This window comes from Pseudophryne corroboree, chromosome 8, assembly GCF_028390025.1.
Source record: "Pseudophryne corroboree isolate aPseCor3 chromosome 8, aPseCor3.hap2, whole genome shotgun sequence".
Classification (NCBI taxonomy): Eukaryota; Metazoa; Chordata; class Amphibia; order Anura; family Myobatrachidae; genus Pseudophryne; species Pseudophryne corroboree.
The window spans coordinates 184075938-184100971 of NC_086451.1; the positions used below are offsets into that span (position 1 = coordinate 184075938).

Here is a 25034-nt window from a genome sequence, read left to right on the forward strand (position 1 = left end):
GCAGGGCGCCGGACTCAGGGGGGCACATCGGGGCGCGGCCACGTAAATTAGGGGGCGTGGTCACGCCTCCGTCCTTTTAGGGGGCGGTGCGGCCCACAGACGCTACTATAGAGAGCGTCTGTGGCCGCCGACGTCACTGTTGGGGGCGTGCCCAGCACCTCCGTCGGTGCTGGGCTTCCCCCAGCCCTCTCCCAATGCGTGAATGGATGCCGCGCGCATGCGCACGGCATCTATACACGCCGGGAGGGCAGGGAGCGGGCGGCTGTTCTAGCAGGGCGCCGCAAAAGGCGCAGGGCTGGTTTTGCCTGTTAAAAAACGGGCAGGGCGCGGCGCCTTGCTAAAACAGCCTAGAGTGAACACTAGATAAGGGATACTTCACCTGTATTACAAATGCAATTATCAGCCATTTAGCAACTTTTAAAAGCTTTGCTTTTAACCAATAATAGACTTCTATTCTGTTATCCAATGTTCGTTGGCACTTTTTTGTGGAACACGCTGATTTCCCCATTTGTCTTCACATCATAAAGATATACTGTGCAAATGCTGGGATGAGGCTTTTATCATTTTTGCATGCACGCAGTAAGCGAGGGGCCTAATTCAGACCTGATCGCTGTTGTGCAAAATCGCATAGCGGTCGATTATCAAATTACTGTGTATGCACCGCAATGTACAGGCATTAACCCAAACAGTGACAGAAGGGTGCGAAAGTTACGATTGCTAGGTGTACGCAAGGTGATTGACAGGAAGCGTACGTTTGTGGGTGGTAACTGGACGTTTTCTGGGTGTGTCAGGAAAAATGCAGGCGTGCCCTAGCGTGTTCTGGGAGGGTGTGTGACTTCAGTTCCGGCCACCCGCACAACCTGATTCTGTCGCACTGTAGAAGTCGGTCCTAGGCTATGCACAGACTTCACAAACTGAAAAAATCATTTGATGGTGAGTGAGTTGCAAACGGATTTGCAGATGTCCGCTTTCTGGTGAAGTTTTCGCACACTTGCACAGGGTGGGTTTTCACTCTCAGTGGGAGGCGATTATCTGATCACAGCCCTCTGTAAAAACAGAGGAGCGATCAGGTCTGAATTAGACCTAAAGTTACTTTGCATTATGTCAAGATGCATTTACCATGGCTAAATTAATTTAGCCCTGTGTCCATAAATGTAAAAACTTGATCGAAGACTGGGTACACACTATGACGACAGACCTGCCGACATAGTGTCCAATTTGGTATTTGAATTTGCCTGCCCTTCTGTGAGGTCAGTCCCGGGCGGTCAGCGGTATGCTTGTACAGACAGCCAGACACGCGATCTATATCTGCATGTGATATCGGCCTTGCCTGTGTTACAGGGCTGACGTAATATATCTGTTGATTCACAAACATTTCAGATGTACACATCTGCCGATGACCTATGGAGTGGGCAATATATCTCAGTATGTACCCAGCTGAACTTCTTAGGCAGCCTCTATGGGGTAAATTTACTAAGATGGGCGTTCTATTTAAGATGGGATGTTGCCCATAGTAACCAATCAGAGTACAGGTATTATCTTCTAGAAGGTGCTAGATAAATGAGAAGTAGAATCTGATTGGTTGCTATGGGCAACATCCCATCTTAAATAGAACTCCCATCTTAGTAAATTTACCCATGAGAGACAGAGGTAACTGTTCATCCTTCTAGATCTCTCTGCAGCATTTGATACCGTGTACCATGGGATTCTGATTGAGCGCCTGAAAAATTTCTTGGCGTTTTCCTGGATTGTAGTTTGACACTTGAACATCCGATATCAGCCACAATCAAATCCTCATTGTTTTATCTGAGGAACATAGCCAGAATCATGCACCTCAATTGCCTCTTAAGATATGCCAAAAGTGATGCATGCATTTTTGTCCTCTCGATTAGGCTGCTGCAGTGCCCTCACCTTGGTGTCCCAGCAACAGAATTACACCGCTTACAGCTGATACAAAATGCAGCTGCCAGGCTGTTAACCAACCAGCCACATAGCACCCATTATCTATTCCCTCCACTGGCTGCTTGTAAGATTGTGAATTGTCTCCAAGATTGGCTTACTGACTTTCAAAGCACTACATAACAGGGCCCAAGGTACCTGAAATGGGGGGTCTAAAGTTTGCCGGCTGCAGGGATCCCGGCGCACAGTATACCGGCGCCGGAATCCCGACGCCTTTTCTCCCTCTTAGGGGTCCACGACCTCCCTGAAGGGAGAATCGCGTGCCCAGCTGTCGGTATGCCGTCGTCGGGATTCCGGCTGCCGGCATACCATACTACACCCCCTGAAACAGCTTCTGATTCCATACTGCCCCGCTCAATTACTGCTATCTGTATATGAAGGACTTTTAGCGGTACTTAGAATCTCCCGTAATTCATCTGTTGGTCGACCTTTTAGCCATGCGGCTCCAACTCTATGGAACTCACTTCCCTGCATAGTTCTAGAGGCCCCCACTCTAGAATCCTTCAAAAACAGACTCAAGACTTTCCTGTTTACTCAAGCATGTTCCTTTAGGGTCTCCATGCTCTCTGTATTTTGTTAAAAACTTTTCTGCAGTTCATTGGTTCTGTACTGCATTATATTCATTCTATCTGTTAAGCTCCTTGAGTCCTATTGGACAAAGAGTGCCATATAAATACAATTATTATTATTATTATTATTAGTAGTAGTATTATTGATCCCAGCCTTGCAGAAATGTAGAGGATGTCTATAGGACATCACCTAGACCTCTTCCTATTTTTACCTCAAATTTCTAACCTGATCAAGTTACTGCTTCCTTTTGAAGCTTTTATAAGATATCATATATACCTTTATGATATGCTTTAGTTTGTATTTTCTGTTTTTCAATTATTTTGTTCCTGCTTCTCTCATGTCCTTTAGAACAGTATGGGTGGAATTAAATTTTTCTCTGACGTCCTAGTGGATGCTGGATACTCCGTAAGGACCATGGGGAATAGACGGGCTCCGCAGGAGACTGGGCACTCTTAAAAGAAAGATTAGGTACTATATCTGGTGTGCACTGGCTCCTCCCTCTATGCCCCTCCTCCAGACCTCAGTTAGAATCTGTGCCCGGCCAGAGCTGGATGCACCTAGTGGGCTCTCCTGAGCTCACTAGAAAAGAAAGTATTTATTAGGTTTTTTATTTTCAGTGAGATCTGCTGGCAACAGACTCACTGCTACGAGGGACTGAGGGGAGAGAAGCAAACCTACCTGCTTGCAGCTAGTTTGTGCTTCTAAGGCTACTGGACACCATTAGCTCCAGAGGGATCGAACACAGGGCCCGACCTCGATCGTCCGTTCCCGGAGCCGCGCCGCCGTCCCCCTTGCAGTGCCAGAAGACAGAAGAAAAAGATGAAAAACGGCAGCTGAAGACTCTTGTCTTCATTAAGGTAGCGCACAGCACTGCAGCTGTGCGCCATTGCTCCCATAGCACACCACACACTCCGGTCACTGTAGGGTGCAGGGCGCTGGGGGGGGGGGGGGGGCATCCTGGGCAGCAATTAGTTTACCTTTTTGGCACAAATAGCACATAATACAGTGTATAACACTGTATATGTGCAAAAACCCCCGCCATTAACATTATAAAAAGCGGGAGAAGCCCGCCGCTGAGGGGGCGGGGCTATCTTCCTCAGCACACCAGCGCCATTTTCTCTTCACAGCTCCGCTGGAAGGAAGCTCCCCAGGCTCTCCCCTGCAGTATCCAGTACAACAAGGGTAAAAAAGAGAGGGGGGGCACATAAATGTAGGCGCAATTGTGTTAATAAGCAGCTATTGGGAAAAATCACTCAGTATAGTGTAAATCCCTGTGTTATATAGTGCTGTGGTGTGTGCTGGCATATTCTCTCTCTGTCTCCCCAAAGGACTTTGTGGGGTCCTGTCCTCAGTCAGAGCATTCCCTGTGTGTGTGCGGTGTGTCGGTATGGCTGTGTCGACATGTTTGATGAGGAGGGCTACGTGGAGGCGGAGCAGGAGCCGATAAGTGTGATGTCGCCCACTACGGGGCCGACACCAGAGTGGATGGATATGTGGAAGGTATTAACCGACAGTGTCAACTCCTTACATAAAAGGTTCGATGACGTAACAGCCTTGGGACAGCCGGCATCTCAGCCCGCGCCTGCCCAGGCGTCTCAGAGGCCATCAGGGGCTCAAAAACGCCCGCTACCTCAGATGGCAGACACAGATGTCGACACGGAGTCTGACTCCAGTGTAGACGAGGATGAGACAAATGTACAGTCCACAAGGGCCATCCGATGCATGATTACGGCAATGAAAAATGTGTTGCACATTTCTGACATTAACCCGGTTACCACTAAAAAGGGTATTATGTTTGGGTAGAAAAAGCAGCCAGTGACTTTTCCCCCATCTGATGAGTTAAATGAATTGTGTGAAGAAGCGTGGTGTTTCCCTGATAAGAAACTAGTGATTTCTAAGAGGTTACTGACGGCGTACCCTTTCCCGCCAACGGATAGGTTACGCTGGGAGAGATCCCCTAGGGTGGACAAGGCGCTCACACGCTTATCAAAAAGGGTGGCACTGCCGTCTCAGGATACGGCCGCCCTAAAAGAGCCTGCAGATAGAAAGCAGGAGGCTATCCTGAAGTCTGTATATACACACTCAGGTACTATACTGAGACCTGCAATTGCTTCAGCATGGATGTGTAGTGCTGCAACAGCATGGTCTGATACCCTGTCAGACAACATTGATACCCTCGACAGGGATACTATTTTGCTTAAACATAGAGCATATAAAGGACGTCGTCTTATATATGAGGGATGCACAGAGGGACATTATCCGGCTGGCATCTAGAATTAATGCAATGTCCATTTCTGCCAGGAGAGTATTATGGACTCGGCAGTGGACAGGTGATGCTGATTCTAAAAGTCACATGGAGGTTTTGCCTTATAAGGGTGAGGAATTGTTTGGGGACGGTCTCTCGGACCTCGTATCCACAGCAACAGCTGGGAAGTCGACTTTTTTACCTCCGGTTCCCTCACAGCCTAAGAAAGCACCGTATTATCAAGTACAGTCCTTTCGGCCTCAGAAAGGCAAGCGGGTCAGAGGCGCATCCTTTCTGCCCAGAGGCAGGGGTAGAGGAAAAAAGCTGCACCAGACAGCCAGTTCCCAGGAACAAAAATCCTCCCCTGCTTCCACTAAGTCCACCACATGAAGCTGGGGCTCCACAGGTGGAGCCAGGTGCGGTGGGGGCGCGTCTACGGAACTTCAGCGACCAGTGGGTTCGCTCACAGGTGGATCTCTGGGTTCTACAAGTGGTATCTCATGGATACAAGCTGGAGTTCGAGGCGACTCCCCCTCGCCGTTACCTCAAATCAGCCTTGCCAGCTGCTCCCAGGGAAAGGGAGGTAGTACTGGCGGCTATTCACAAGCTGTACCTTCAGCAGGTGATAATCAAGGTTCCCCTCCTTCAACAGGGACGGGGTTACTATTCCACAATGTTTGTGGTACCGAAACCAGACGGTTCGGTGAGACCCATTCTAGATTTAAAATCCTTGAACACTTATGTAAGGAAGTTCAAGTTCAAAATGGAATCGCTCAGGGCGGTTATTGCAAGCCTGGAAGAGGGGGATTTTATGGTGTCGCTGGACATCAAGGATGCTTATCTGCATGTCCCCATTTACCCACCTCACCAGGAGTACCTCAGGTTTGTGGTACAGGACTGTCATTACCAATTCCAGACGTTGCCGTTTGGTCTGTCCACGACACCGAGGGTATTTACCAAGGTAATGGCCGAAATGATGATACTCCTTCGGAAGAAGGGAGTTATAATTATCCCGTACTTGGACGATCTCCTTATAAAGGCGAGGTCCAAGGAGCAGTTGTTAGTCAGCGTAGCACTATCTCGGGAAGTGCTGCAACAGCACGGCTGGATTCTGAATATCCCAAAGTCGCAGCTGATTCCTGCGACGCGTCTGCTGTTCTTGGGCATGATTCTGGACACAGAACAGAAGAAGGTGTTTCTCCCGGTGGAGAAGGCTCAGGAATTGTCATCTCTGGTCAGGGACCTCCTGAAACCAAAACAGGTGTCGGTGCATCACTGTATGCGGGTCCTGGGAAAGATGGTAGCTTCTTACGAAGCAATTCCCTTCGGCAGGTTCCATGCAAGGATCTTTCAGTGACCACGGATGCAAGCCTCCGCGGTTGGCGGGCAGTCACTCAGGGAAGGAACTTCCAAGGACAGTGGTCAAGTCAGGAGACTTCCCTACACATAAATATTCTGGAACTAAGGGCCATTTACAACGCCCTGAGTCAAGCAGAACCCCTGCTTCAAAACCAACCGGTGCTGATTCAGTCAGACAACATCACGGCGGTCGCCCATGTAAACCGCCAGGGCGGCACAAGAAGCAGGATGGCAATGGCAGAAGCCACAAGGATTCTTCGATAGGCGGAGAATCACGTGCTAGCACTGTCAGCAGTATTCATTCTGGGAGTGGACAACTGGGAAGCAGACTTCCTCAGCAGGCACGACCTCCACCCGGGAGAGTGGGGACTTCATCCAGAAGTCTTCACGCTGATTGTAAATCGTTGGGAACGGCCACAGGTGGACATGATGGCGTCCCGCCTCAACAAAAAGCTAATAAGATATTGCGCCAGGTCAAGGGACCCTCAGGCGATAACTGTGGACGCCCTGGTGACACCGTGGGTGTACCAGTCGGTTTATGTGTTCCCTCCTCTTCCTCACATACCCAAGGTACTGAGAATAATAAGAAAGAGAGGAGTAAGAACTATACTCATCGTTCCGGATTGGCCAAGAAGAACTTGGTATCCAGAACTACAAGAAATGATCTCAGAGGACCCATGGCCTCTGCCGCTCCGACAGGACCTGCTACAGCAGGGGCCCTGTCTGTTCCAAGACTTACCGCGGCTGCGTTTGACGGCATGGCGGTTGAAAAGGACATTCCAGATGAAGTGATTCCTACGCTGATAAAAGCTAGGAAGGATGTGTCAGCAAAACATTATCACCGCATATGGCGAAAATATGTTGCTTGATGTGAGGCCAGGAAGGCCCCAACAGAGGAATTCCAGCTGGGTCGATTTCTGCACTTCCTGCAGTCAGGAGTGACTATGGGCCTAAAATTGGGATCCATAAAAGTTCAGATTTCGGCCCTGTCTATTTTCTTTCAAAAAGAACTGGCTTCACTGCCTGAAGTTCAGACGTTTGTTAAGGGAGTGCTGCATATTTAGCCCCCTTTTGTGCCTCCAGTGGCACCTTGGGATCTCAACGTTGTGTTGGATTTCCTGAAATCACACTGGTTTGAGCCACTTAAGACCGTGGAGCTAAAGTATCTCACGTGGAATGCTGTTGGCCTTCGCTTCAGCTAGGCGTGTGTCAGAATTGGCGGCTTTGTCATGTAAAAGCCCATATCTGATCTTCCATATGGACAGGGCAGAATTGAGGACTCGTCCCCAATTTCTCCCAAAGGTGGTATCAGAGTTTCATGTGAACCAACCTATTGTGGTGCCTGCGGCTACTTGGGACTTGGAGGATTCCAAGTTGCTGGACGTAGTCCGGGCCCTGAAAATCTACGTTTCCAGGACGGCTAGAGTCAGAAAAATTGACTCGCTATTTATCCTGCATGCACCCAACAAGCTGGGTGCTCCTGCTTCAAAGCAGACTATTGCTCGCTGGATCTGTAGCACGATTCAGCTTGCGCATTCTGCGGCTGGACTGCCGCATCCTAAATCAGTAAAAGCCCATTCCACGAGGAAGGTGGGCTCTTCTTGTGCGGCTGCCCGAGGGGTCTCGGCTTTACAACTTTGCAGAGCTGCTACTTGGTCGGGTTCAAACACTTTTGCAAAATTCTACAAGTTTGATACCCTGGCTGAGGAGGACCTTGAGTTTGCTCATTCGGTGCTGCAGAGTCATCCGCACTCTCCCGCCCGTTTGGGAGCTTTGGTATAATCCCCATGGTCCTTACGGAGTACCCAGCATCCACTAGGACGTCAGAGAAAATAAGAATTTACTCACCGGTAATTCTATTTCTCGTAGTCCGTAGTGGATGCTGGGAGCCCGTCCCAAGTGCGGACTCTCTGCAATACATGTATATAGTTATTGCTTAACTAATGGGTTATTGTTATGAGCCATCTGTTGAGTGATGCTCAGTTGTTGTTCATACTGTTAACTGGGTATAGTTATCACAAGTTGTACAGTGTGATTGGTGTGGCTGGTATGAGTCTTACCCTGGATTCCAAATCCTTTCCTAGTAATGTCAGCTCTTCCAGGCACAGTTTCCCTAACTGAGGTCTGGAGGAGGGGCATAGAGGGAGGAGCCAGTGCACACCAGATAGTACCTAATCTTTCTTTTAGAGTGCCCAGTCTCCTGCGGAGCCCGTCTATTCCCCATGGTCCTTACGGAGTACCCAGCATCCACTACGGACTACGAGAAATAGAATTACTGGTGAGTAAATTCTTATTTTTTGCAGTGTAGGTGATGTATAATTGTACATTTGGGAAACTCTTGGACATTCCGCATATGTCTAAAACTATCCAGATTAAGGTGGGACAGTCCATATTTCCGAAGATTTACCCATCATCCAAGGATTTCTGATTTGCAGGGGTCGGGAGGTGTTTCAATGTTGCATGCAGTGGAGAAAGGTGGCTTTATTCTATGTGTAAAAAAACCAACAACTTTCTTGTAAAAACCTAGATCTGATGTTTGGCCATGCCTGTTGTAGGCATGGTCATATCCACCATGATGTTGTAATGCCACCTGTGTCCCGATCCTCAACTGTATGCATTCTGGGAAAGTAAACAAGTATGTAAATATGTAATTAAAATTGCTCATTTGCAACATATTAATAGGATGTTATACAGTATATAATTTTTTTTCAATGTGGGACTGTTGAAAAGCCTTTACTTGTCACTGACGTAGTTGTGGAATATAGCTGGATGATTTCCACGGCAGCATTATATATAGTTAAAGTTTTTAATCGATTACCTAATTTAAAAGTTTTATTTTGGTCTTTCACTCCCGCACTTCCCATTGTGAAGCATGTACCTCTTACATCCACTCCTCATCTTAGCCCTTCATTGAGAAGTACAATATAAGTTTCTATTTCGTCCTAGAGGATGTTGGGCCGCTCAAAGAACCATGGGGTATAGACGGGATCCGCAGGAGACATGGGCACTTTAAGACTTTTTCAAAGGGGGCGTGCCCTGGCTCCTCCCTCTTTATCCCCCACCAGACTCCGTTTTATAAATGTGCCCGGACGAGACACAGGCACTAGGAGGAGCTCCTAGAGTTTCTCTGAAAAGATTTAATGTTAGGTTTTTTATTTTGGGGAGATCTGTTGGCTACAGACTCCCTGCTTCGTGGGAAAGAGGGAGAGCAGTCTAGACCCACTTCTAATGAGTTTCAGGGCTCTGCTGCTGCTGACAGGATGCCTTCAGCTCCTGAGGGGAGACGAACGCCGGGCTCTCCTGGATGCTCCCTCCCACAGCTTGCCGTACCCCCTCTCCAGCCAGAAGTCAGAAGACAGGTGAGTATAAAAAAATGCGGGAAGAAGCGCGCCATGTTGGGGGCGGAGCTTCTTCCTCACTGCTTACTCTGCGCCATTTCCTCCTCACAGCAGCGCTGGTCCTTCCTCACAGGCAGCAAGGACCAGAGGGGCTAAAAACGAGGGGGGGGGGGGGGAAGGCAGTTTTTATTAAATATAAAAATGTATTGTCGCTGAGGTGTGGGCTGGATTGTCCCTCTGTGTTCCCTGACAGACTTTTCTTTAGGTGCTGTCTTCTATATGGCTGTATATGATGCGTATGTACATAATGTTTATAACTATATATGTATATATGTTCAATGGGGAAATGTTGGTGCTTGTGTGTCAACATATCTGAAGCTGAAGTTCCTCTCAGGAGGAAAATATAGTAGGGACACAATAATGTTATGAGGGTAGCCGGGTCGGCACCGCCGATGGCTCAGGGGTTAACTATTTGCAAAATGTGACTCTCCCATAGTCAGATTTTAATTATGGGATCTATAAAAGATTAGTTTTCTTGCAGATCCAGGACCCCACGGGGTCTCAATAATGTAGTTGCCCAGTTGACTGACACAGGTACCGACACGGGCTCTGTTCATGTGTTGACTATGCTGATTCCAGATTAGATGCTAAAATGGCAGTGCGATTTCAGTACATTGTTGTAATAAAACTGTGTTATATGATAAGGAAAAGAAACCGGTGCTTACATTTCCTCACTCTTCTATACTGAACGCTGTTTTTGCAGTAGTCTGGGACAGCCCTGACAGAATAATCTCGACTCCTCGTAGGATTACAGTGAAGTCCCCATTTTGTCCCCTGCTGAGGGAAAACGTGGGGATTGTCTCCCAAAGGAGGACAAAAGTCTATCTCATTGTAAAATCAGGTGGCTCGGCCAGCCTCTGGTACAGCAGCCCTCAAAGACGCTGCGTTACTATACATTATAACGGTACACAACTCAGTCTGATTATACATTTTGTGTGGGTGGGTAGCGCCATTGAGACGCAGACAGAGAACTTGTTTTCTGATTTGGGATGCCCTGGATAGGGATAGCATCCTCTTGACGCTCAGTTATCTGGGACGCTACAGCGTTCCAATTGAAAACTGCGAGGGACATTGCCCTTTTATTAAAAGGTGCCATGTCAGTCGCTGTTAGGCGTGATTTGGGGGTTCACCAGTAGAATACTGTTGCTACCTCTAGGAATTTTATGGACTTTCTACCATATGAAGGTGGTGTTTTTTGTTTAGATACAAAGGCCACGGGTAAGCCGTCCCCTGTTTGTTTACAGTAGGTTCCTACGCTACTACAGGTGACACACAACTATCATCTACAGTCAGATATATGCTAGAGAGGACAAAGTTTTTTCCTTCCTTGCTTCTAGGGTAGGAGAAGAAGGAAAAAAACAAAGAACCCGCCTGCTCGGGTTCCCTGGAGCAGAAGTCCTCCCCGGCTTCTGCCAAATCCACGCATGACGCCGGGCCCCCCTTTCAGGGGCCCGCACTGGGGGGGACACGTCTACAGCTTTTTCAGTCAGGTCTGGGTTCGCTCGGGTCTAGACCCTTGGGTATTGAGTATTGTGTCCCAAGGGTACAAACTGGAGTTTCAAGACGTGCCCCCTCGACGTTTTTCATATCAGCCTTACCTGCTTCGCTGCAGGATAGGGCGCTGATCTGCGGTGCAGTACAAAATCGGGTTGTGGTCTCGGTACCCCTAGCGCAACAGGGGCAGGGCTTTTATTCAAGCATGTTTGTGGTGCCGAAGCCGGACGACTCGGTAAGACCTCTCAATTTCTTTCTGAGGAAATTCAAATTCAAGATGGAGTCTCTCAGAGCGGTGATCTCCAGTCTGGAGGAGGGGGGAATTTATGGTTTCATTGGACATAAATGACGCTTACCTTCATGTACCCATTTATCCTCCTCACCAGAGTTTCCTGAGGTTTGCAATCCAGGATACACATTACCAATTTCTCTGACGTCCTAAGTGGATGCTGGGGACTCCGTCAGGACCATGGGGAATAGCGGCTCCGCAGGAGACAGGGCACAAAAGTAAAAGCTTTAGGATCAGGTGGTGTGCACTGGCTCCTCCCCCTATGACCCTCCTCCAAGCCTCAGTTAGGTTTTTGTGCCCGGCCGAGAAGGGTGCAATCTAGGTGGCTCTCCTAAAGAGCTGCTTAGAGTAAAAGTTTTGTTAGGTTTTTTATTTTCAACAGGCTCACTGCAACGAGGGACTTAGGGGAGAAGAAGTGAACTCACCTGCGTGCAGGATGGATTGGCTTCTTAGGCTACTGGACACTAGCTCCAGAGAGACGATCACAGGTACAGCCTGGATGGGTCACCGGAGCCGCGCCGCCGACCCCCTTGCAGATGCTGAAGAGAGAAGAGGTCCAGAAATCGGCGGCTGAAGACTAAAGTCTTCATGAGGTAGCGCACAGCACTGCAGCTGTGCGCCATTGCTCTCAGCACACTTCACACCAACGGTCACTGAGGGTGCAGGGCGCTTGGGGGGGCGCCCTGGGCAGCAATGAAAGTACCTATGCTGGCTAAAAATACATCACATATAGCCCCTGGGGCTATATGGATGTATTTAACCCCTGCCAGGTTGTCAGAAAAACGGGAGAAGAAGCCCGCCGAAAAGGGGGCGGGGCCTATTCTCCTCAGCACACAGCGCCATTTTCCTACACAGCTCCGCTGCTAGGAAGGCTCCCAGGCTCTCCCCTGCACTGCACTACAGAAACAGGGTTAAAACAGAGAGGGGGGCACTTATTTGGCGATATTATTATATATTAAGATGCTATAAGGGAAAACACTTATATAAGGTTGTCCCTGTATAATATAGCGTTTTGGTGTGTGCTGGCAAACTCTCCCTCTGTCTCCCCAAAGGGCTAGTGGGGTCCTGTCCTCTATCAGAGCATTCCCTGTGTGTGTGCTGTGTGTCGGTACGTGTGTGTCGACATGTATGAGGACGATGTTGGTGAGGAGGCGGAGCAATTGCCTGTAATGGTGATGTCACTCTCTAGGGAGTCGACACCGGAATGGATGGCTTATTTAGGGAATTACGTGATAATGTCAACACGCTGCAAGGTCGGTTGACGACATGAGACGGCCGGCAAACCAATTAGTACCTGTCCAGGCGTCTCAAACACCGTCAGGGGCTTTAAAACGCCCATTTACCTCAGTCGGTCGACACAGACACGGACACGGACACTGACTCCAGTGTCGACGGTGAAGAAACAAACGTATTTTCCATTAGGGCCACACGTTACATGTTAAGGGCAATGAAGGAGGTGTTACATATTTCTGATACTACAAGTACCACAAAAGAGGGTATTATGTGGGGTGTGAAAAAACTACCTGTAGTTTTTCCTGAATCAGATAAATTAAATGAAGTGTGTGATGATGCGTGGGTTTCCCCCGATAGAAAATTATTGGCGTTATACCCTTTCCCGCCAGAAGTTAGGGCGCGTTGGGAAACACCCCTTAGGGTGGATAAGGCGCTCACACGCTTATCAAAACAAGTGGCGTTACCGTCTCCAGATACGGCCGCCCTCAAGGAGCCAGCTGATAGGAGGCTGGAAAATATCCTAAAAAGTATATACACACATACTGGTGTTATACTGCGACCAGCGATCGCCTCAGCCTGGATGTGCAGCGCTGGAGTGGCTTGGTCGGATTCCCTGACTGAAAATATTGATACCCTTGACAGGGACAGTATTTTATTGACTATAGAGCATTTAAAGGATGCATTTCTATATATGCGAGATGCACAGAGGGATATTTGCACTCTGGCATCAAGAGTAAGTGCGATGTCCATATCTGCCAGAAGATGTTTATGGACACGACAGTGGTCAGGTGATGCAGATTCCAAACGGCACATGGAAGTATTGCCGTATAAAGGGGAGGAGTTATTTGGGGTCGGTCCATCGGACCTGGTGGCCACGGCAACAGCTGGAAAATCCACCTTTTTTACCCCAAGTCACATCTCAGCAGAAAAAGACACCGTCTTTTCAGCCTCAGTCCTTTCGTCCCCATAAGGGCAAGCAGGCAAAAGGCCAGTCATATCTGCCCAGGGATAGAGGAAAGGGAAGAAGACTGCAGCAGGCAGCCCATTCCCAGGATCAGAAGCCCTCCACCGCTTTTGCCAAGTCCTCAGCATGACGCTGGGGCCGTACAAGCGGACTCAGGTGCGGTGGGGGGTCGTCTCAAGAGTTTCAGCGCGCAGTGGGCTCACTCGCAAGTGGACCCCTGGATCCTACAAGTAGTATCCCAGGGGTACAGATTGGAAATTCGAGACGTCTCCCCCTCGCAGGTTCCTGAAGTCTGCTTTACCAACGTCTCCCTCCGACAGGGAGGCAGTATTGGAAACAATTCACAAGCTGTATTCCCAGCAGGTGATAATCAAAGTACCCCTCCTACAACAAGGAAAGGGGTATTATTCCACACTATATTGTGGTACTGAAGCCAGACGGCTCGGTGAGACCTATTCTAAATCTGAAATATTTGAACACTTACATACAAAGGTTCAAATCAAGATGGAGTCACTCAGAGCAGTGATAGCGAACCAGGAAGAAGGGGACTATATGGTGTCCCTGGACATCAAGGATGCTTACCTCCATGTCCCAATTTGCCCTTCTCACCAAGGGGACCTCAGGTTCGTGGTACAAAACTGTCACTATCAGTTTCAGACGCTGCCGTTTGGATTGTCCACGGCACCCCGGGTCTTTACCAAGGTAATGGCCGAAATGATGATTCTTCTTCAAAGAAAAGGCGTCTTAATTATCCCTTACTTGGACGATCTCCTGATAAGGGCAAGGTCCAGAGAACAGTTGGAGGTCGGAGTAGCACTATCTCAAGTAGTTCTACGACAGCACGGGTGGATTCTAAATATTCCAAAATCGCAGCTGTCTCCGACGACACGTCTGCTGTTCCTAGGGATGATTCTGGACACAGTCCAGAAAAAGGTGTTTCTCCCGGAGGAGAAAGCCAGGGAGTTATCCGAGCTAGTCAGGAACCTCCTAAAACCAGGAAAAGTGTCAGTGCATCATTGCACAAGGGTCCTGGGAAAAATGGTGGCTTCTTACGAAGCGATTCCATTCGGCAGATTTCACGCAAGAACTTTTCAGTGGGATCTGCTGGAAAAATGGTCCGGATCGCATCTTCAGATGCATCAGCGGATAACCCTGTCTCCAAGGACAAGGGTGTCTCTTCTGTGGTGGCTGCAGAGTGCTCATCTACTAAAGGGCCACAGATTCGGCATTCAGGACTGGGTCCTGGTGACCACGGATGCCAGCCTGAAAGGCTGGGGAGCAGTCACACAAGGAAAAAATTGCCAGGGAGTGTGATCAAGTCTGGAGACTTCTCTCCACATAAATATACTGGAGCTAAGAGCAATTTACAATGCTCTAAGCTTAGCAAGACCTCTGCTTCAAGGTCAGCCGGTATTGATCCAGTGGGACAACATCACGGCAGTCGCCCACGTAAACAGACAGGGCGGCACAAGAAGCAGGAGGGCAATGACAAAAACTGCAAGGATTCTTCGCTGGGCGGAAAATCATGTGATAGCACTGTCAGCAGTGTTCATTCCGGGAGTGGACAACTGGGAAGCAGACTTCCTCAGCACGACCTCCACCCGGGAGAGTGGGGACTTCATCGGGAAGTCTTCCACATGATTGTGAACCGTTGGGAAAGACCAAAGGTGGACATGATGGCGTCCCGCCTGAACAAAAAACTGGACAGGTATTGCGCGAGGTCAAGAGACCCTCAGGCAATAGCTGTGGACGTTCTGGTAACACCGTGGATGTACCAGTCGGTGTATGTGTTCCCTCCTCTGCTTCTCATACCTAAGGTACTGAGAATTATAAGACGTAGAGGAGTAAGAACTATACTCGTGGCTCCGGATTGGCCAAGAAGGACTTGGTACCCGGAACTTCAAGAGATGCTCACAGAGGACTCATGGCCTCTGCCGCTAAGAAGGGACTTGCTTCAGCAAGTACCATGTCTATTCCAAGACTTACCGCGGCTGCGTTTGACGGCATGGCGGTTGAACGCCGGATCCTAAGGGAAAAAGGCATTCCGGAAGAGGTCATTCCTACCCTGGTCAAAGCCAGGAAGGAGGTGACCGCACAACATTATCACCACATGTGGCGAAAATATGTTGCGTGGTGTGAGGCCAGGAAGGCCCCACGAAGAAATTTCAACTCGGTCGATTCCTGCATTTCCTGCAAACAGGAGTGTCTATGGGCCTCAAATTGGGGTCCATTAAGGTTCAAATTTCGGCCCTGTCGATTTTCTTCCAGAAAGAATTGGCTTCAGTTCCTGAAGTCCAGAAGTTTGTCAAGGGAGTACTGCATATACAACCCCCTTTTGTGCGATCTCAACGTAGTTCTGGGATTCCTCAAATCACATTGGTTTAAACCGCTCAAATCTGTGGATTTGAAATATCTCACATGGAAAGTGACCATGATGTTGGCCCTGGCCTCGGCCAGGCGAGTGTCAGAATTGGCGGCTTTGTCTCACAAAAGCCCATATCTGATTGTCCATTCGGACAGGGCAGAGCTGCGGACTCGTCCCCAGTTTCTCCCTAAGGTGGTGTCAGCGTTTCACCTGAACCAGCTTATTGTGGTACCTGCGGCTACTAGGGACTTGGAGGACTCCAAGTTGCTAGATGTTGTCAGGGCCCTGAAAATATAGGTTTCCAGGACGGCTGGAGTCAGGAAAACTGACTTGCTGTTATCCTGTATGCACCCAACAAACTGGGTGCTCTTGCTTCTAAGCAGACGATTGCTAGTTGGATGTGTAGTACAATTCAGCTTGCACATTCTGTGGCAGGCCTGCCACAGCCAAAATATGTAAATGCCCATTCCACAAGGAAAATGGGCTCATCTTGGGCGGCTGCCCGAGGGGTCTCGGCTTTACAACTTTGCCGAGCTGCTACTTGGTCAGGGGCACACCCTGGCTGAGGAGGACCTGGAGTTCTCTCACTCGGTGCTGCAGAGTCATCCGCACTCTCCCGCCCGTTTGGGAGCTTTGGTATAATCCCCATGGTCCTGACGGAGTCCCCAGCATCCACTTAGGACGTCAGAGAAAATAAGAATTTACTTACCGATAATTCTATTTCTCGTAGTCCGTAGTGGATGCTGGGCGCCCATCCCAAGTGCGGATTGTCTGCAATACTTGTACATAGTTATTGTTACAAAAATCGGGTTATTATTGTTGTGAGCCATCTTTTCAGAGGCTCCGCTGTTATCATGCTGTTAACTGGGTTCAGATCACAGGTTGTACAGTGTGATTGGTGTGGCTGGTATGAGTCTTACCCGGGATTCAAAATCCTTCCTTATTGTGTACGCTCGTCCGGGCACAGTATCCTAACTGAGGCTTGGAGGAGGGTCATAGGGGGAGGAGCCAGTGCACACCACCTGATCCTAAAGCTTTTACTTTTGTGCCCTGTCTCCTGCGGAGCCGCTATTCCCCATGGTCCTGACGGAGTCCCCAGCATCCACTACGGACTACGAGAAATAGAATTATCGGTAAGTAAATTCTTATTTTCAGACGTTGCCGTTTGGTCTATCCGCGGCTCCGAGGATTTTCACCAAAGTAATGGTAGAAATGATGGTTCTCCTGCGTAAGCAGGGTGTTACAATTATCCCGTACTTGGGCGATCTCCTGATAAAGGCGAGGTCCAAAGACAAATTGTTACAGGACATTGCAATGTCCCTGTCCGTTCTGCAACAGCACGGCTGGCTCCTAAACTTGCCGAAATCACAGGTAGTCCCGACAACACGCTTGGCGTTTTTGGGCATGATACTGGACACGGTCCAGCAGAGGGTGCCTCCCTATGGAAAAAGCTCTGGAAATTCAGAGTTTGGTAAAACTCTTGCTGACACCGAAAACGGTATCCATCCATCAATGCATTCGATTGCTGGGAAAGATGGTAGCGGCATACGAGGCCCTCCAGTTTGGGAGGTTCCATGTCAGGGTGTTTCAGTGAGACCTGTTGGACACGTGGTCCGGATCCCACCTGCATATGCACCGGAAGATAGTTCTATCTTCCAACACCAGGATCTCCCTCCTGTGGTGGCTCAACAGCTCTCACCTCCTAGCGGGACGTCGGTTCGGGATCCAGGACTGGATCTTAGTGACCACGGATGCAAGTCTCCGAGGTTGGGGGGCAGTCACTCTGGGGTGACCTTCCAGGGAAGATGGTCAAGTCCAGAAACTCATCTTCACATCAACATTCTGGAACTGAGGGCTATTTACAACGGCCTTCTACAAGCGGAACATCTTCGAAATCTGCCGGTTCTGATCCAATCGGACAATGTCACGGCAGTAGCTTACATAAACCGCCAAGGCGGCACAAGAAGCAGAGCGGCAATGGCGGAAGCCACAAAGATTCTTCGCTGGGCGGAGAGGCATACAAGCGCTCTGTCGGCAATATTCATTCCGGGAGTGGACAACTGGGAAGCAGACTTCCTCAGCAGACACGTCCTGAATCCAGGAGAGTGGAGCCTCCATCAGGAGGTCTTCACGCTGCTAACAAATCGATGGGGGGTTCCCCATATAGACATGATGGCATCTTGCCTCAACAAGAAACTTCCGAGGTATTGTTCCTGGTCCAGGGACCCTCAGGCGGATGCGGTGGATGCACTGACAACACCCTGGGTGTTCCCCTCAGTGTATGTGTTCCCTCCGGTTCCTCTCATCCCAAAGGTTCTGAGGCTTCTAAAAAGAACAAGCATACCGGCGATCCTTGTGGTCCCGGACTGGCCAAGGAGAACTTGGTAGCCGGATCTTCTGACGTTACTGGTCGACGATCCCTGGCCTCTTCCTCTGCGCGAGGACCTGCTGCCGCAGGGGCCTTTCGTCTACCAAGACTTACAGCGGCTACGTTTGACGGCATAGCGATTGAACGCCAGATTTTAGCCCAAAAGGGTATTCCCAGTGAAGTCATACCTACTCTTATCCTTGCCAGGAAGGGTGTGTCGTCGAAGCACGATCACCGTTTTTGGAGGAAATATATTTCCTGGTGCGAGTCCAAGAAAGCTCCTGTGGAGAAATTTGACCTTGGACGTTTTCTCCATTTTCTACAAAATGGTGTGGATGCGGGCCTTAAATTGGGCTCCATTAAAAGTGCAAATTTCTGCTTTGTCCATTTTCTTTCAGAAACAATTGGCCTCACTTCCTGAGGTGCTCACCTTTGTGGAAGGGGTGTTGCATATCCAACCTCCTTTTGTGCCCCCTGTGGCACCTTGGGACCTTAACGTGGTGTTATTGTTCCTTCAGTCACATTGGTTTGAACCTTTACGTAAAGTGGAGTTGAAATTCCTCACTTGGAAGGTTGTCATTTTATTGTCATTGGCATCCGCTAGGCGGGTGTCAGAGTCTTGTCTCACAAGAGCCCTTATTTGATCTTCCATGAAGATCGTGCTGAGTTAAGAACTCGGCAACAATTTCTGCCAAAGGTGGTTTCCTCTTTTCATATTAACCAACCTATTGTGGTGCCAGTGGCTACTGGCGCTTTGGCTGAGGATAAGTCTCTGGATGTGGTCAGAGCTTTTAAAATCTATGTAGCCAGAACGGCTCCATTGCGGAAAACAGAGTTCTGTTTATTTTATACGCTCCCAATAAGATTGGATGTCCTGCTTCCAAGCAGACCACTGCCCGCTGGATTTGTCAAATAATTCAGCAGTCTCTTTCCAAAGCAGGCTTGCTGTTACCGAAATCGGTGAATGCCCATTCCACATGGAAGGTGGGCTCCTCCTGGGCGGCTGCCCTGGGTGTCTCGGCATTGCAACTTTGCCGAGCTGCTAATTGGTCGGGGTCAAACACGTTTGCTAAGTTTACAAGTTTGATACCTTGGCCGATGAAGACCTTAGTTTTGGTCTATCGGTGCTGCAGAGTCATCCACACTCCCCCGCCCGTTTTTGGAGCTTTGGTATAATCCCCATGGTTCTTTGAGCGGCCCAACATCCTCTAGGACGAAATAGAAAATAGGATTTTGAATACCTACCGGTAAATCCTTTTCTATGAGTCCATAGAGGATGTTGGGCGCCCGTCCCAGTGCGTACTGTATCTGCAGTGTAGTTCTGGTTAAACACAGTTGGTGTTATGGGTTTTTTTTCAGCTTCTTGCTGAATCTTGTTCATGTCCGTTGACATGTGTTCAGTTATCTGCCTTGTTGTACGGCATGCTTATGGTGTGAGCTGGTGTTGTGCTCACCTTTGTTGTTAAATCCTTTCCTCGAAATGTCCGTCTCGCCGGGCACAGTTCCAAACTGAGTCTGGTGGGGGATATAGAGGGAGGAGCCAGGTCACGCCCCCTTTGAAAGTTTTAAAGTGACCATGTCTCCTGCGGATACCGTCTATACCCCATGGTTCTTTGAGTGGCTCAACATCCTCTACGGACTCATAGAAAAGGATTTACCGGTAGGTATTCAAAATCCTATTTTAACCTATTACAGTATCTCCATATCATGGGAGACTTGCTCATTTTAGAACAACGGAGCAGTGAAGAGTGAGACAGATGCTGCAGAACTTCATTGGTGGAGATCTACACTGTACAATGACAACACACACTAATAGTGTGTTTTAGTTGTGCAGCTGCTACATATACTGCAAGATTCCGTCATTGAAGTTCTGCAATGTAGCATTCATTATCTGCTGCCACCTCCTTACTGGTATAAAACTGGAATAATGTTGAATGAAGATAATGTCCCTTTTATATACTGTGCTAAACCCATTAGACTTTGCATGACTAGAGGATAAGATGTGTGGATGGGAGAATTTTATGTAATTTATCAGCAGACTGATTACCAACCTACCAGAGATCTAAGTGGATATAGCAGATTAATCAAAACTGATAAAGGCATGAAATACTTATCTATCTACACAATGAATTATCCTTCTTCTAAGGCATTTTAATGGTATTTAGCCTTTTTTTTTTTTTTTTTTTATAACTTGCTATGAGGGTAATGTGAGTTCATCGGCTGACTGTCCACACCCCACCCAGTACTAGTAGGAGGGGGTTTGAAGATGGAGAAAAAGGGTGTGTGTGCAGTAGGCGCTCACAATCCATTTAAACAAGTCAACCCCACCCAGGGTGTGCCTGGTTTCAGCTCTACCCAGATCCCTAGAGTTGCAGTGCAGAATATACAGACAGACTTTTCAGAAGGCAAAAGCATTGCAGCTTTCCTTGCTCGTTTATCACTGTGTTATTCCATCATCTTTTCCCATAGTCACAATTATCCTTATTGATACTGTATGCTGTCTACGTTTTCAAGTTTTATAAATAAGTGATGCAGCATGAATGTGTCTCTTGAAGTCTAGGTTTTTTTTTTGTTTTTTTGTTTTATATTTGCATCATACTGTTTCATTTTTCTGGTCCTATAGAGATACATAAATTATCATATTTACTAGAAGTAAAGGGCCCTACACATTCTTCACTCCCTGACGTCACCCGACCCCATAGCCCTGCATGCTAATATGGATGAGATTGTCCATATTGGCATGCATGTAAACGAGTCGGCATCAACGATGAACAGCCGCAGCGCCGCGCATCGTTCATCGTTGGTGCCTACACACTGATCGATATGAACTATATCTCGTTCATTAATGAACGAGATCGTTCATATCGCTCAGTGTCATCGTTAAGTGTGTAGGGCCCATAAGAGGTAACGTTGAATAGAAACATGAGGTTCAGTTTTAAACTGAGCACACATTATGGGGTAATTCAATCAGCCTCAAAACTTTTTTGCTGTTTTTTTTCGCACAATTCAATTAACCCCTGCTTTTTTTTTTTTGGCCAAAAAATTTTGGGGGGAGAAAACGCATAGGATCCGTGATAAGTTCACGGATCTATGTGTTATCGCAACGTGATTGCAGCCACAAAGAACAGGACTGTCAGATTTTATTTTTCACCTGCCTCGGGCAGGTAAAAAAAACATTCCAGATGAGTGCTAGATTTCGGGGCTAATTGGATGGCCTGCAGAGGATCAATTAGCCACTGTAAATTACCAACTGATTGAATTCTCCCTATAACGTGTTCTGTTTCAAAATGATAGGAGCAATTGACGAGACGAGCGGATAAAGCTTTTATGTTACAATTATTTTTTTTTAATGAACATGTTATGGCCTAGGATTTATTGTATCCTATTTCCAATTGTAGTGAATATAGCGCAAGATTCATGTGAATTTTTAAAGTTAAAACTAGTATAAGTATAAAGTTATAATAATTTATTTCTGCAGCGGGGTACACTGGTATTCCACAGGGAATAACATCAGGGTGTAGAGTTGGATCTTGATCCGAGGCACCATCAGGCTAAAATCCTTGACTGTTTCCAGGATGCACCGCTCCGCCTCCTTTATAACCCCACCTACGTGCGCAGGAGCTCAGTTTTAAAGTTGGTGACTGCAAAACAGGTCACTAACGGGGGGGGGAGGGGGGGGGGGCTGCGTTAGGCAGCCCTGAAGAAAATAATTTAAAGCTTTATTGAAGACTTCAAGGGCTGCAGCACTTTTTAAATGTCCCTGGGACATACAGTGCTGTGGCTCCATCACCTCCCCACTGCGGCGCTGTATACTCCCACGGCCTGGTTCCCTGGTACTTACAGCGGAGACGCACCGGTATTCTGGCACACTGCCGCTGCACATCTCCAGGATCGCATGACTGCAGTATACGGGGTGAAGGTAAAAGGTTCCTCCAGGTGGGACCTGCCGAGCTAAATCGCAATCCCGCGTGGTCTCCAGGAGACGGACCGCGCGGCTTGCATGGACACTGTACAGCTCAGGGACCCCACTATATCCACCAGTGCAGCCGGAGCGCAGGTCGGTTTTTTTGAAAAACCCTTTGATTAAGGCTCCTTCAGTACCGGTGGTGAATTCCAGCGTGTCGGGAAAAGGCACTGACCTGTATCCCCTCCCCCCAGCTCCGGCCGCCATCTTCCGCAGGTGTTCCCGAACTGGAGCTGCTTTTACTTCTCCCTCACTCCCTGCAGAGATCCGGCACCATTTCTATAGCAAGGGCTGTTCTGAACGGGATTGCTGGGCTGATGTCTCCTCTGTAAAGCCGCCTGTCACAGTGCCGTGTTTTACAGTCACTTGAGTATTCTACATGTCATTTAGACAGCGTTAGTTAAGAACAAGTGTACTTAGAATCGGTGGTGCAATATACATCCACTATTACTGTGCATTGTTATATCTCTTTGCATATACTGTACATATCTATTGTCATATGTAATTTGCCTGTCCAGTGCAGTATTGTACTTTATATCTGCATTGTGTTTGTGTCTATAGCTGCTGCGTGTTTTCCTTTAGTGTATCACACCCTTGCTATCACTATATTCTGAGCCTTGTGAGGATAAGTGCATCAGGGTCCCCATATATATATATATATATATATATATATATATATATATATTAGCGCTACGCAGTCTATACAGCTCAGTGTATCTCTCTGTATATTTCAGTCACCCCATACCCATTTATTTCTCTGTTTGTGTCCTGCTTTTATTAGCACATAAATCATGGGATTGGTAATACGGTATTCCTATTTTTTGGCTATATTGTACTGTGCGCCCCACGGTTACAGTCCTCATAATGTCTGCCACACAGGGCGGGAATTCCATGGATGCTCCTGCCTCAGGCAGTACTGATCCCACGGATTTACCAGGGGGGAAAACTGCTGCTGAGGACGTGGGTGCTGGGTCCCATACCTCTCCCACTCCACCTGTAGCTCCCGTGGCCAATCAAGAACCACCCTGCGATACCTTCTCTTGTATGTTAAATACTTTGGTAACATGTCTTACGCCCCCCTGTGGAACTACCTGTGCCATTACAGCCACAAATTGTCCTGGTAGCAAATCCGCCTTGGGCGGACACACTGTCTAACCAGATACAGATTTTAACTAAATCTTTGGTTTAACAGAAGTCTACACCTCAGCCCTCTGGGGCTAAGGGGCCCTCAAAGGGTGTGGTTTCCTCCTCTCAATCCACTCATGTTTCGTATACTTCTTCTGATGAAGATTGGGCCTATACTGATCTGACTGATTCTGACTCAGCGGCCTCTGACAGGGATCCTGTAACACAGGTTGATGTCCCTGACTTAGTAGAAGCTATCAAAATGGTTCTCCAGATTGATGATGACGCAGATCCCACTACTGTGTCAAAAAAGCCTGATGAATTCAAGCGTCAGAAGGTGGCTAAAGTAGTTTTTCCTCACTCTGATCTTTTCATTGACATGCGTCAGGTGGCCTGGGTCTCCCCAGGAAAGAAATTTGCCCTATCCAAGAAGATGTTGGCTTGTTATCCTATCTCTGCGGAGTTGAGTAACAAGTGGAAAACTCCACCGCTGGTGGATTCTCATGTCGCCCGGATTGTGGTATCCTCTTCTCTGCCTGTCACCACTGTCACCTCCTTGAAGGAACCGACATTGTGGCCTCCTGGACTGCAAAAGGTATTGAAGCTTGGGTCCAGGTATTGGAGGAGGAGCTACCTCAGGATATCACTGACATTGCCAAACAGTGACTGTCTCATATTACCACCACCTCCCATTATAATAAGGAGGCGTCCTCTGAGGCAGGTATTCTGGCGTCCAAAGCGTCCACTACGTCTATTTTAGCTCACCGGATTCTATGGTTGCGGTCCTGGACGATTGACCTAGATTCCAAGAAAACTCTGGAGGCGCTCCCTTTTAAGGGAGACATCCTCTTTGGAGAAAATCTCAATAAGATCGTGACTGACTTAGCCTCTGCTAAGACTGCGTGCCTTCCTAATACTGCTCCTTCTGCTCCAAAAGCTAAAAGTACTACTTTTCGTTCTTTTCGGACTTCAGGTAAATCAAAGGGTCAGGTGTACTCGAGACAGCCTAGTACTTCCAAGACCAGTAAGCCCAAATCTAAACAATCATGGGCTGCACATCAGCCTGCTTCCAAACAGGACAAGCCTGCAGCATGACGGGATGGGCCAGGGTGGGAGGCTTACTTCTGCAGTTCACCCAGGTCTGGTTAAGGACCGCTTCAGACGCATGGTTGCAGGAAGTATCTCTCACGGGTACGTGGTCTCCTTCGAGACGTCCTCCTCGCCAGTTCTGCACAAAGCCCATCCCATCGGACCCTTTGAAGGCGCAAGCTTGGTTGTACAATCCTTCCTGGAGACAGGAGTGGTGCTCGCCGATGCCTATCTCAAAAAGGAAGGGGCTACTACTCGACCCTGTTTCTAGTTCCAAAACCCAATGGGTCTTTCCGGCCTATTCTCATCCTCAAGTCACTGAACAAGTTTGTGAGAGTTTCCAAGTTCCGTATGGAAACACCGCTCCATTATGCTGGCCATGGAACCTGGGGACTACATGGTGTCCCTGGATATACAGGATGCTTACCTGCATATACCTATTGCCATTTCACATTAGTAATATCTGCGGTTTGCTATTGGCAACCTCCATTATCAATTCAGGGCTCTGCCGTTTGGACTGACCACAGCCCCTCGGATTTTCACCAAGGTCATGGCCGTGATGACAGCTCATCTCCGTCAACAGGGAATCGGGATCCTGCTGTATCTGGATGA

The 25034-nt window shown here is 48.3% G+C and overlaps 1 protein-coding gene across 2 annotated transcripts in view; it reads left to right on the forward strand.

Annotated features, from left to right (window-relative positions):
* LOC134948779 (Krueppel-like factor 12) overlaps positions 1 to 25034 on the forward strand; it is a 348760-nt gene that overhangs the window by 162688 nt on the left and 161038 nt on the right. The gene's annotated exons all lie outside the window — the stretch shown is intronic.